We start from the raw sequence: 13,368 nt of genomic DNA, 5'->3' as shown, positions 1-13,368 counted from the left end.
CGTTCTTTTAGCAGCTTTATACGCCTTGCTGTATTGCTTGCTGACCGATCAAGGTCTCCCTGTAACTCCTGTAATAATTCTCTAGGATTTGGATGTACAGGGGTTTGGGGTGGGCAATTAGTTGGTCCACTAAAGGAGACTGTAGATGGAGTTCTACTGGGACTCACAGGTGGAATAACCACTTCTGCTTGGGCTTTATTATAGGACTCCAAGGCCTCCTGAAGATATTTATCATAATCTATCAAGGAATCAAGTTCTGTGACTCCACCCCCATTATTCGTTCCACTTTCTTGCCTTGGGGTTACAACTGGTGGAGTACCCTTCGATGTGGAGCATAGGGTGGAGGTGGAAGCACCTCTTCCTCTGGTCCCTCAAAAATGGGTTTGAGTTTATTTGGCAAGATTCCTTTCCTAGCTTCGGCTTTTACAGCCAATAATTTGCATCGTTGGACTTTGCATTCCCTTATCCATGGAGGATTTTTATTTAATGTGCTCAGCCAAGAATCTATATATGAAAATTGTTCTGGGCACCCTCCAGTTTCTTTGGCGATATTAGACCAAAGTTTGCTTACTAAATTTATATCAAAGGTTCCCTGAGATGGCCATTCAGTATTTTGTTTCGGCCACTCTAATTCACATAACGTTCTCAAGCGCTCTGGCGTCATTTTGACTCCATATGCCCCTGAGAAGGCTTTCTTAAAATTATTTAACATACATTCAAGAGGTGTATTTCCCCCCTTTGAACCTCCAACTCCCATTATATGGGCCTGTGAAGTATCCACTCAGTCACTCACACACTCGCCTTACTGAGAAACGAAGTAGTACCCACTCCACACTTACAGATTGTACTTTCTCACACATACAATGCGCTGGATACTTCACCACACTCTACCTCCCAACCTTTCCCTTTTCCCTACACCAGATCACCATCTGATGTACCCAGCCATGTAGCGTACTCAGTTTCCCCTTACTGAGACGCAGAAGTTTGATCAGGACTTCTCTTCCTCCTAATTAATTGGAGGGCCAAACCCTTTGTGCACTTACCCTTAGCTGGTTCCCAGTTTATTTCTCTGGTTACCCCCGGTCCGTCGCCGTCGGTGGGCAGGGTATCAGACAGACGAGACTTCTGCGTTCCCCTGGAAAAATGTTCCAGTGCGCGCTGGGTAAGCAGTCAGTGGTCCTCCCTCTTGTACCCTGCCCAGTAAGGCGAAGGGGCTGCGTTCCAGCAGACCACTTATCCGAGTCACGGCACCATAAAATGTAGCACCCTGCTTGTGGTTAACGCTTAGCTGGAATGAAATATTCAACGCAGCAATAGAGAAATTAAAATAATAATTTATTTGTCAGACAAATAAATAAGAGGCACAGTGGTATATGGTTACCAAGCTCTGGCCTGGCCTCCTGCCCTTATGGCCAGCACTTATATTTCCTCAATCCAGCCCCCTTTCTCCTCCCTTTGGCTGCCTTTGTCCAATCAGCCTGGTTAAAATTCCTATTGGCTGTTTGCTAGAACCAATCATAAAAGATACACCCATTTCCTATTACCTTTTATGGGAGACAAAGAGCTATATTTCCTTCTATTTATAATTGGCAAATAAGTAGTCATATATCTTACATTTACCTCGACCAGGCACCTTAATTACCAGATAACCTTTTGCCCTAGACTAGGCGCCTTAACTAACATTTCATCTTTTGCCCTATTGCCCTATTCACTCCAAAACAGATGGTGGCTAATTTTATCTGAACAGATCTTTTTGTTCATCTCCCCACACATTATCAATGAAAGATCTCCTTCTTTGGAGGTCATTAAGCAAAGGCTCAACAACCATATGTCAGGAGTGCTCTGATGGTGTTTTTTCTTGCTTGGCAGGGGTCTGGACTCGATGGCCCTTGTGGTCTCTTCCAACTCTTCTATGATTCTATGATTCTTACTTTCTAAATCCTTTGCATAATTACATTTAAGCCAATATTTCATACATATATAGTTTTTTTTAGAAGAAAGGGAACTTAGTAAAAGCTAAGCTAAATTCTAAGTTTTCTCTAAATTCTCTGAAGCTTCAAAGCAGCTTCAGAGAGAAGCCTCTTCCCTATCCAGCTGCTGTTTGTATTAGCTCTTGCCCTTTTAACCTTAGGAAGATGTGGCTCAAGTTTAATGGGAGGCACAATAATTATTACTATTTGTGTTTTTGCAACCTTGATTGTATTCTATAATTTGTATGGTCAGTGTGACCTTTTGTTCCCAGCCTGTAATTTCCTTTTACAACCCTGAGACACTGCTATAGATCAGGGGGGCCCTCGATCAAGAAGATAAACAGCTGCCAGAGTATGGTTTCTGCCTGGCATGAGAGATACAAACATTTACAAATATATATTTCTTTAAGGTCATTTTTAGAATACAGGAATCTGATCAAAATATAAGCCTTGATTAAAAATGCAGGCTATGATCAGATGCCTCAATATATCTAAATTTGTCTGGCAGGGCAAGAAGCCCAGAATTAAATTTAAGATATTAACGGATTCAAAGGAAAGAGGGGGGTTTGCCCTGCCAGACTTTAAACTGTACTATGAAGCGGCAGCTTTCTGCTGGCTAAAAGATTGGCTGCTTCTTGAAAATACAGACATTTTGGATTTGGAAGGTTTTAACAATATTTTTGGGTGGCATGCATATTTGTGGTATGACAAGGTTAAAGCACATAAAAGTTTTAAAAACCATATTGTCAGAAAAGCACTATTAAATGTCTGGGTCAGATATAAAGATTTGCTGGAAAACAAAACTCCAAGGTGGCTGTCGCCAATGGAAGCTAAGGCAGTTAAAAAGTTAAATATGGAGTCGAAGTGGCCAAGATATTGGGAAATTCTGGAAAAGGAAGGGGACAAACTGAGATTGCAGAGTTTTGAGAAATTAAAAGGGAAGGTGAGAGATTGGTTGCACTATCACCAAATAAATGAAGTGTTTAAATTGGACAGTAAAATTGGCTTCCAGGTGGAAAAATCAAAATTGGAGACTGAATTGTTAGAATCCAGTACTAAGAATTTGTCAAAAATGTACAATTTGCTGCTGAAATGGAATACACAAGATGAAACGGTTAAATCAACTATGATTAAATGGGCTCAGGACATTGGTCATAATATTTTGTTTGCTGATTGGGAAAAGTTGTGGACCACCGGGATGAAATTCACGGCATGTAATGCCTTAAGAGAAAATATTATGAAAATGATCTATAGGTGGTACATAACCCCAGTCAAGCTTGCAAAGATTTACCATTTGCCTGATAATAAATGTTGGAAATGTAAAGAAAAGGAAGGCACATTTTTTCACCTTTGGTGGACGTGCCCGAAGATTAAGGCATTCTGGGAAATGATCTATAATGAACTTAAAAAGGTATTTAAATATACCTTCCCTAAGAAACCAGAGGCCTTTCTCTTGGGTATTGTCGGCCAAGGGGTGTTAAAGACGGATATAACTTTCTTTATGTATGCTACAACAGCAGCTAGAATACTCATTGCAAAGTACTGGAAGACACAGGATCTACCCACACTGGAAGAATGGCAGATGAAGGTGATTGACTACATGGGCTTGGCAGAAATGACGAGCAGAATCCGAAACCAGGGAAGAGAAGCAGCGGAAGAAGAATGGAAAAAGTTCAAGGACTATCTAAAGAAATATTACAAAATTAATGAAAGTTAGAATGATGTTGGACTGGAAAGTAAATGGTTACTATTAGCAATGGTTAAGATAAGGAGAATAAGGAAGATTAGCTTAAATTTAAAGTAAAACAAGGGAAGATTTGCTGAGTAATTGATTAGAATCTGGAATACAGATAAGGGAGGCATGAGGAAGTCGGGGAAGAAAGGTATAAGAAATTAAGATATGAAATGGTACTTGTTTTTTGTTTTGTTTCTGTTTTTGTTTGTTTATGTATTTGTTGTTTTTATGTTATGTTTGTGTGGTTATAAAAACTGTTTAATAAAAAATATTTTAAAAAAAAAAGAGAGCAACTGAACAAAGGAACAAAGGAACAAAGGAAACAGGAAACCACTAACGTCACATCCCGTCTCCCCTCCCGTGAGACTTCTCACAGTCTGGAAGGTCTCTGGAATGTAAACAGAGTCCTGTGACTCCAAGCAGCTGCACAGTGATAAGAACAGAAACTAACATGCCTATGGACATGATGTGAGATTTGATGGTGAGTTTGGGTTGCGGCAATGAAAAAACCCTGAGGAGCCAAGGGTACCCAAGGTTCAAAACCACGTTTTTGGGCCACGGCTTTGCCAGGAAGCTGTGGACCCATGTTTTTTGTGTTGCACGCTGTGCCCATGAACATGATGTGTGATTTGACGGTGAGTTAGGGGTGGTCCAATGCAAAAACTCTGAGGAGCCATGGTTTGGAACCATGTTTTTGGCCCACAGTGTTGCCAGGAGCTGAGGACCCGTGTTTTTTTGTTGTGCACACTGTGCCCATGGAAACGATGCATTTTTTGATGGCCAGTTGGGGGTGCCACAATGCAAAAACCCTGAGGATCCACGAGGATCCATAATTCAAAAAAAATGTTTTTGGACCATAGTGTTGCCAGGAAGCCGTGGTTCCCTGTGTTTTTGTGGTGCAGGCTGTGCCCATGGACATGACTTGTGATCTGACAGTGAATTTGGGGTGCGCCAATGCCAGAACCCTGAGGATCCATGAGGATCTGTGCTTTGAAACCACATTTTCGGCCAACGGTGTTGCCAGAAAGCCGTGGATCCGTGTTTTTTGTGTGTGCAGTCTGTGCCCATGGACATGACATGTGATTTGACGGTGAGTTAGGGGTGGTCCAATGCAAAAACCCTGAGGATCAATGAGGATCCATGGTTCCAAACCACATTTTTGGCCAACAGTATTGCCAGGAAGCCGTGAATTCGTGTTTTTTGTGCTATAGGATGTTTCCGTGGACATGACGTTTGATTCGACGGTGAGCTAGGAGTGGTGCAATGCAAAAACTCTGAGGATCCATGGTTTGGAACCATTTTTTTGGCTGAAGGTGTTGCCAGGAAGCTGTGGACCCATGGTTTTTTTGGTGCAGGCTGTGCCCTTGGACATGACGTGTGATTTGATGCTGAGTTAGGGGTGGTCCAAAGCAAAAACCCTGAGGATCCATGTTTTGGAACCACATTTTTGGCCCACAGTGTTGCCAGGAAGCCGTGTTTTTTTGGGTGCAGGCTGTGCTCATGGACATGACATGTGATTTGACAGTGAGTTAGGGGTGCCCCAATGCACAAACCCTGAGGATCCATGAGGATCCATGCTTCGAAACCATGTTTTTTGCCCACAGTGTTGCCAGGAAGCCATGGATTCATGATTTTTGTGTTGCAGGCTGTGCCCATGGACATGACGTGTTATTTGACGGTGAGTTGGGGGTGCCCCAATGAAAAAACCCTGATGATCCATGAGGATCTGTGCTTCGAAACCACGTTTTTTGCCCATGCTGTTTTTGGCCCACGGTGTTGCCAGGAAGCAATGGATCCGTGATTTTTTTGGTGCAGACTGTGCCCATGGACATGATGTGTCATTTGACAATGATTTAGGGGTGCCTCAATTCAAAAACCCTGAGGATCCATTAGGATCCATGGTTTGGAACCACGTTTTTGGCCCACAGTGTTGCCAGGAAGCCGTGGATCCGTCTGTTTTTTGGTGCAGGCTGTTCCCATGGACATGATGTGTGAGTTGACCATGAGATTGGGGTCTTCCAATGCAAAAACCCTGTGGATCCATGAGGATCCTGCGGATATTTTCACCCCCTCCCATTGAAAGAATCTCCTGATATGTTGTTTTCAGAAAGGAGGGGGCGGAAACTGCTCTTCGCTTCTTCCGCTCCTGCCTAACTTTGTGGGAGTCTGTATGTTATCTATGTAAAGATTAGATGGCTGAGTGAAAGTTGTAACACTCATGCAAGCCAGTAGCTCTTTAGTTTAGTTTGCAGTAGCTATTACAAAATAAAGAAGTTATGCTTCACAGCTTTCTTCTGTGTTGTTCATACTCTGCTGAGTTTGGTGCTCACAATGGACAGTTGTGGGTCCAGTGCACTTAGACCTGTTCTCCAGGAGTGGAAGATCTCAGGAAGTGCTTCAGTCGCCTAGCCCAGTTGGCGGCAGAAGCAGTTATTGAGCCCAGTCGTTGGCATTGGCTCAAAGGCCCAGTTATGGTTATGGGGCCCAGTGGCTTCTGACATTGATTTCAGGTCCAGAAGCTGCAAGTTGGATTTGTTTGCAGTGCCCAGATGCCAGACAGCAGAAGCAGAGCTGTGAAGCTGAAATGTTTTCCGTAGCTGTTTTCCACGCTGCTGCTGCTGCTTGATTTATGGAGGTATGTTGCTGGCTGCCAAGAAAAGAAGATAGCGTCCCTGTTTGCCTGTGAATCGCGCTGAGTGGGAGAGAGAGTTGCTGGAGGAGTCCAAGGCTTTATTTGTGTTGCACATAGGGAAGTGTCTCGCTTTAATTTGTAGCAGACGTGGCCTGTGCACATTCCCGCCAAATGGCTCTATCTTTTCCTCTCCTCACGCCCGAGAGCTATTCCATACTATAGATGACCCCCCCCCGGAGGATGCGGGTGAATGGCCAGAGTGGCATGTTGGAAACCTGAGAGCCAGGGGGACAATTGTTTTGAGTGTCTCAGACCACTTGTTGGTAAACTTGGAGGGTCAAGAGACTGCACGGTCTGTTTGGCATAAATTGCAAGATATCATTTGAGGCAAGGTGCCGGCTCCAGCATGATTTTCTTCAAGAAGCTGTGCAGGCTGCAATTAAAGAAAGATGGTGATTTGCCCAGCCATATGTCCCAATTAAAATGCCTCAGGCAGGACCTTGTTCAGCGAGACCCGAATATTTCAGAGGCTGTGTTTGCGATGCTAATGATAAACAGTCTCGATGATTTCTTTGATGGAGTAGCTGTTCAATATCAACTTTGCCTTCTGACCGGCTAACAGAAGATTATGTGTCTAGCGTGCTCTTGAATGAGTGGGATCGCAGACAGCCTGTTAGAGAAAGCCGGGACAATGGTGCTGCTGAATATGTGCCTAAGTCTCCAACAGGAGAAAGTGAAAGTGCTGTTAAAGTTGCAGCATTGTTTTTCCTGCAGCGCAGAAGACCATCTTAGTTTTCAGTGTAAAAAAGCTTCAAAGAAGAAGGGCAACTTCAAAGACAGAGGGGGAGGGGGACGAAAACCCCAAGGGCCAGCTGCATCAAAGGCTTTGATCTCGCGCTGCTCCAGTCTACGTGCACGGAGAGTCTTCATTGTTCATTCTGGCTGCACAAACCACATGTGCAGAGATAAAGATCTCTTTGTTCATCTTGAGAAGCAAGAGAAAGCAATTCATCAGGCGGATGGAACTGTTTTCAGAAGTTTGGCTCAAGGAACTGTGTTTTTAAAGAGCCTCAATGCACCAATTAAGAATGTCCTGTATGCTCCTCATCTTCAGGACAACCTTTTGAGTGTTTCCCAACTTGATTATCAAGGGTTTAAGGTGGTTTTTGCTGGATCTCATTGTGAAATTCGTCAAAATGGCAAGCTCATTCTGTATGTACTAATGGTTTATATCAATTGCCTTTTGTTACAGGTACAGCTGCTGAAGCCACTGAGAAGACATGTTGTAACATTTCTGTAGATAAGAATGAGAAACTGCATGACCATTGTATTCATGAGTACTACTGTCTTTATGGTCATTTGCATTTCCAGGCAGCAGCTAAAATGCCAAGCATGGTTGATGGCATGAAATTGAAAAATTGTCCTTTGTTGTGGCTCTGGACTGTCAGGAGTTAACACTCCAGGAGCGTTCTTATCAACTGGGTGCACTGCCCACATGATCCGTGCTTTTTTCCTTTGATCTGTGCTCTGTGGGGGCTGAGCTCTCTCTGGAGAGCAGTCTGTCTGAGAACGTTAGCAAGGTCGTTTCAGTTTTTGTTAAGAGGCAGAAAGCTGCGAACATGCAGCTAGATTCTGTAGGTTTTCTTTTCTATTTTGAATGCTTCTAAATAAAGAGTGTTAGGTGGCGAATGAAGGAGGAGGTATGGAGAGATGATCAAAGGGTTAAAAGGGCTAAGGAAATATTGAAAGAATTTTATGAAATAAATGAAAATCAGGATACTGATAAAAAAATTATTTGAGAAGCGAGCAAAGCCTATATGAGAGGGTATGTAATACAACAAATGGGAAGGATAAGGAGAAATAAAGATAATAATATTATGGAAATAAATAAACAAATAAGAGAGAAAGAAAAAGATTTAGTGAAAAACCCAAAGAATGAAGATATCCTCCAACAAATAAAGAATTTACAAGCCCACCTTTCGAATTTAATAAATAGGGAAGTAGAGGAAAAAATTATATGGACGAAACAAAGATATTTTGAACAGGCAAATAAACCGGGTAGGATGCTGGCATGGTTTATTAAAGAAAGACAGGTAGAAAGAGTAATAAATAGAATTATTGATGAAGAAAAGGAAATCATAGACCCAAAACAAATTAAAGAAAGTTTTATAAAATATTACAAAAAATTATATGAAGTAGAATTAAAAGAGGAAAAGAAAATCCAAAAATACCTATCAGAAAATAGACTACCAGATATAGAAGAAGAAGAATATGCAATATTAAATTCAAATATTGAACTTGAAGAGATTAAAAAAGTGATTAAAAATATGAAGGAGGGGAAATCGCCGGGACCAGATGGAATCTCAGTAACATATTATAAAAAAATAGAGGAAATAATAACACCCAAATTGCAATTAATTATGAATGAAATTTTAGACAAAGGAGAAATACCTAATTCGTGGCAAGAAGCATTAATAACCCTTATCCCAAAGCAAGGTACAGATTTGAGACTTATAAAAAACTACAGGCCAATATCTTTATTGAATATAGACTATAAAATATTTACTGGAGTCCTTGCAAATAGAATGAAAACTCTGCTAAAAAGGGTAATTAAAAAAGATCAGGCAGGATTTTTGCCAGCCAGACAAATAAAGGACAACACTAGAATAATTATAGACTTAATAGAATATGCCAAAATGAATCCAAGTAAAGAAATTTCAATGCTCTTGGTAGACGCTGAAAATGCATTTGACAGTGTCTCTTGGAAATTTATGATCAAAACCTGTGAAAGTTTAAATTTAGGTAAAAGATTTATGAATGGAATTCAAGCAATCTACAAAAAACAAAGAGCCAAATTAATACTAAACAACGAAATTACAGAGGAATTCAACATCGAGAGAGGGACACGACAGGGATGTCCTTTATCCCCACTCCTATTTATAACAATATTAGAAACCCTATTAATAGCTCTGAGAAAGGACGAAGAAATAAGGGGCATATGTGTCAGGGAACTGCCATCGGAGAAACAGGAGGTGAAAGGGCTCACAGAGGCTGAGAGAGACTTATCAGCTGAGGAGGGAACCAGCAGGGGGAGAGGAAGAGCTCCAAGGGAAAGTGAGTCGGAGGGAGGGCTCAGAGACAATTCCAGCGAAAATAGCGGGGAGGTTTCAGGACCTCCCATAGGGACACCCACTCCTCGCCGGAAACTGTCACGCCGAGAGTCCAGAAGACGCGTTTCCGTTAAGGAACTTTTATGCTGGAAGAAGTTCCGTAAACGCCCACTGTCCGATTCTACGAGCGACTGATGGAGCCATGCTTAAGGAGCTCCGTCACAGACAGAGGTTTGTGGACTTAGCCAAACTCTGAGGGACTAGGACTTTATGCACAAGCAGCTCATCATCCCATCACAGCAATCGGACAGTCCCTGAAAGCAGCTTGTGCAGAGAGGCATCATGAGCAACCCAGCCGGAACCAGGGGAGCAGGAGGAGCTGGAGAGGGTCCAAGCCTGGAAGAAAGGTACCGGGTGTTGGAGGTCCAGCTAGCGCTGCAAACGGCGAGGCTAGAGGAAAGGAGGGCGCAGGATGCAGAAAAGGCAAAAGGCGCCCCACTAGCAAGAACGATGCCAGGATTGGTGCAGAAGTTTGGGGGGGACCCCAGGAACTATCAAGCCTTTAGGACAGAGATGCAGTATGCTCTCAATCTGCAGTTTGACGACTTTCCTGACGAGGAATCTCGAGTGGCGTTTGTGGTTGGCCATCTCGAAGGGGGGGCGAGAGACTGGGTTAGACCCCTGATGGCAGGGAATAATGAAATCCTGAAGGACACGAGGAAGTTTTTTCGCGCCATGGACCTGATGTTTTCCAGCGAGATTGAGCAGGGAGTGGTGCGCAGACAGTTGATGGCTTGTAAACAGGGGAGCCGATCGGTTCGTGAGTACTGGACTGAGTTTACCATGCTGATACATTAATTGGGGTGGGACCTATCGGCGGAACCCATTCAAATGCTTTTCGAAGAGGGGCTTTCTTCGACGGTGAAAGACGAACTTTCCCGGGCGCCCAGGGCGGAGTCTATGGACCAGCTGACCAAATCAGCACTGACCATTGGAGCGCGCCAGGAGGCAAGAGCCTTGGAGAAGCGGGAAGGGAAAGGAGAGCGTTGGAGGGATTTCCGCATTCCAGAGATTCCGGAGCCAAATTTCCCGCCAGGAGAGCCGATGGAAATTGGAACAGCGCGCGCGCGCGCAGTTTCAAATCCCAGTGAAGGGAGGAAGAAGGAGGGGAAGAGCGCCAAGAAATGTTATCTCTGCCAGCAGCCAGGTCACTTTGCCAGAGTCTGCCCGCAAAGAAAGGAATGGCAAGGGATGGCGGGAGCTGTTGGGGGAAAGGAGGAGGAAGTCCAGGAGCAAGTAAAAGCCAACGCCTGGCTGCCACCGTCAAGGCACAGCAGCCAGGCCAAGGAGCACTAAAAGTGCCCACGCCGGAACCTCCAAGACCAGCCCTAGTGATAGAGGTGTTGCTAGAGCTGGCAAACGGACACCCACTAAAGACAAAGGCGCTATTGGACTCAGGCAGCTCCTGTAATTTTATGAGTAAGGAGTTTGCAGCTGAACACCAGATACAGATACTCCCTTTAAGTAACCCCCTGCAGGTGACCACGATCGATGGGAGGGAGCTGTTGGGAGGAGAAGTTAGCCTACAGACCGTCCCAATGGTTATGAGGGTTGCCAGGCACACCGAAAGGATAGCGTTCAATGTGGCCACCTTGGGAGGGGCTCCCGTTATTTTGGGAATGAGCTGGCTAGCGTTGCATGATCCGCTAGTGGGCTGGCATCAGAGAGTGGTCTCCTTTGGGTCAGCACATTGCCTGGAACACTGCAAAGAGGGAAAGGCGCCGGAAGGGGCAAAAGCCTTTCTAGCAGGGACGGAAGTAACGGACAAAGGGAAGGTGCCCAAACAATACGCTGACCTGAGCAAAGTCTTCAGCGAAAGGGAAGCAGATAAACTACCACCGCATAGAGCCTTTGACTGCCAAATCAATCTAGTCCCTGGGGCCCAGCTCCCAGTGGGCAAGCTGTACGCCATGTCAGACAGGGAAATGCAGGAGTTAAGGGAGTTTATTGATAAAAACCTGAAGAGAGGCTTCATCAGAGAGTCCAGAGCGGTGGGGGGCAGCCCAGTGTTTTTTGTGGACAAAAAAAACACGGATAAACCGAGACTTGTAGTGGACTTTAGGGCCCTAAATGCAGTGTCAGAACCAGTGGCTTTCCCCATGCCCAGAATTGATGGCATTTTGACCAGGGTGAGGAAGGGAAAGATATTCACTAAACTGGACCTGAGAGGGGCATACAACCTGATACGGATAAGGAAAGGGGATGAATGGAAAACCACCATGTTCACCCCTTTGGGGGCTTTTGAATATCTCGTTATGCCCTTCGGATTACAATCAGGCTCAGCATGTTTTCAATCGTTCATGAACCACGTCCTGGGACCTCTGCTCTACAAGAATTGCGTGGCCTTCCTAGATGACGTGTTGATATATTCAGAGAATGAGGAGCAGCATGTAAAGGATGTCAGGGAAGTGCTGAGCCAACTGCAAGCAAACCAGCTGTGGGTGAAATTGGAGAAGTGTCAGTTTCACACCAAGGAGGTGGAATTCCTGGGGTACCGCTTCTCAGACAAGGGATTAGCCATGGATCCAGGCAAGGTCCAGGCGGTGCTGGAATGGAAGACACCGAAAACGAAAAAGGATGTGCAAAGGTTCTTAGGGTTTGGGAACTTTTACCGTAAGTTCATCAAGAACTTTGCCCACTTAACGGCTCCCATCACGGACTGTCTCAGCAGCAAGAAGAAATTTGTTTGGACGGCGGAGGCGGAGCAAGCATTTGAGGAATTGAAAAGGGCATTCGCTTCGGAAGAACAGCTCCTGCATGTGGATTTACAAAAACCAATGAGAGTGGAAACTGATGCATCAGACCGGGCGGTGGGGGCGGTGCTTCTTCAGCCAGGGAAGAATAAGTCGGAGTGGAGACCGTGTGCCTTCTTTTCGCGTAAGCTAAACAAATCCGAGAGGAACTACACCGTATATGACCGAGAACTACTCGCCATTCACGAAGCGTTCCGGAGATGGAGACATTTACTAATTGGTGCACAGCATAAGGTGCAAGTGTGTACGGACCACAAGAATTTGGAGTATTGGAGAACGGCACGAGTGCTCAACCAACGACAAGTGAGGTGGGCCCAGGAGTTCTCCAAATTCCATTTTGAAATTTGCTATGTGCCAGGTCCAGAAAACGTCAGAGCGGACGCTCTCTCACGCAAACCTGAATATTTGGAGGGGGAGGGAGCACCTGAAGAGAGACATATCATCCCAGAGGACCGCTGGGTGTGTGGGGCGGCCTGGGTGGGGCAAAGGGAACTGGTAGAGGGAACGGTGAATGATGAATATGCCCAGAATAAGCTCAGAGGTTTAAGGAGAGAGGGAGAAGACCCCGGAGGTTTTGAAGAAAGAAACGGGGCATTGTATTACAAAGGGGCACTATATATACCCGAAGGGGAATTGAGGGGGAGAGTACTCAAACAGCTGCACGACAACCCCACAGCGGGGCATTTTGGGCAACACAAGACCATGTGGTTGGTGACCAGGGAATTTTGGTGGCCCAAGGTGAGGGAGGATGTACGGGAGTATGTAAGAGGGTGTGACCAATGCCAGAGAGCCAAAGGAGAAAGGCGGGCGCCGGCGGGGTTATTAGAACCGTTACCCACACCAGAACGACCGTGGGAGGCGGTATCGATAGATTTTATGACTGATCTGCCGAAATCCCAGTGGAAAACCGCCATACTGGTCGTAGTAGACCTGTTAACTAAGATGGGCCACTTTGTAGCTTGCTCACATGCAGTCATGGCGGAAGAGACAGCGAATTTGTTTGTAGAACATATTTTTAGGCTGCATGGCGCCCCCTTGAGGGTGGTCTCCGACAGAGGGAAACAGTTCACGTCCAGGTTCTGGAGGAAACTTATGAGCTTACTGCACG

This window comes from Podarcis raffonei, chromosome W, assembly GCF_027172205.1.
Source record: "Podarcis raffonei isolate rPodRaf1 chromosome W, rPodRaf1.pri, whole genome shotgun sequence".
Classification (NCBI taxonomy): Eukaryota; Metazoa; Chordata; class Lepidosauria; order Squamata; family Lacertidae; genus Podarcis; species Podarcis raffonei.
This window is presented reverse-complemented; position numbering follows the sequence as displayed.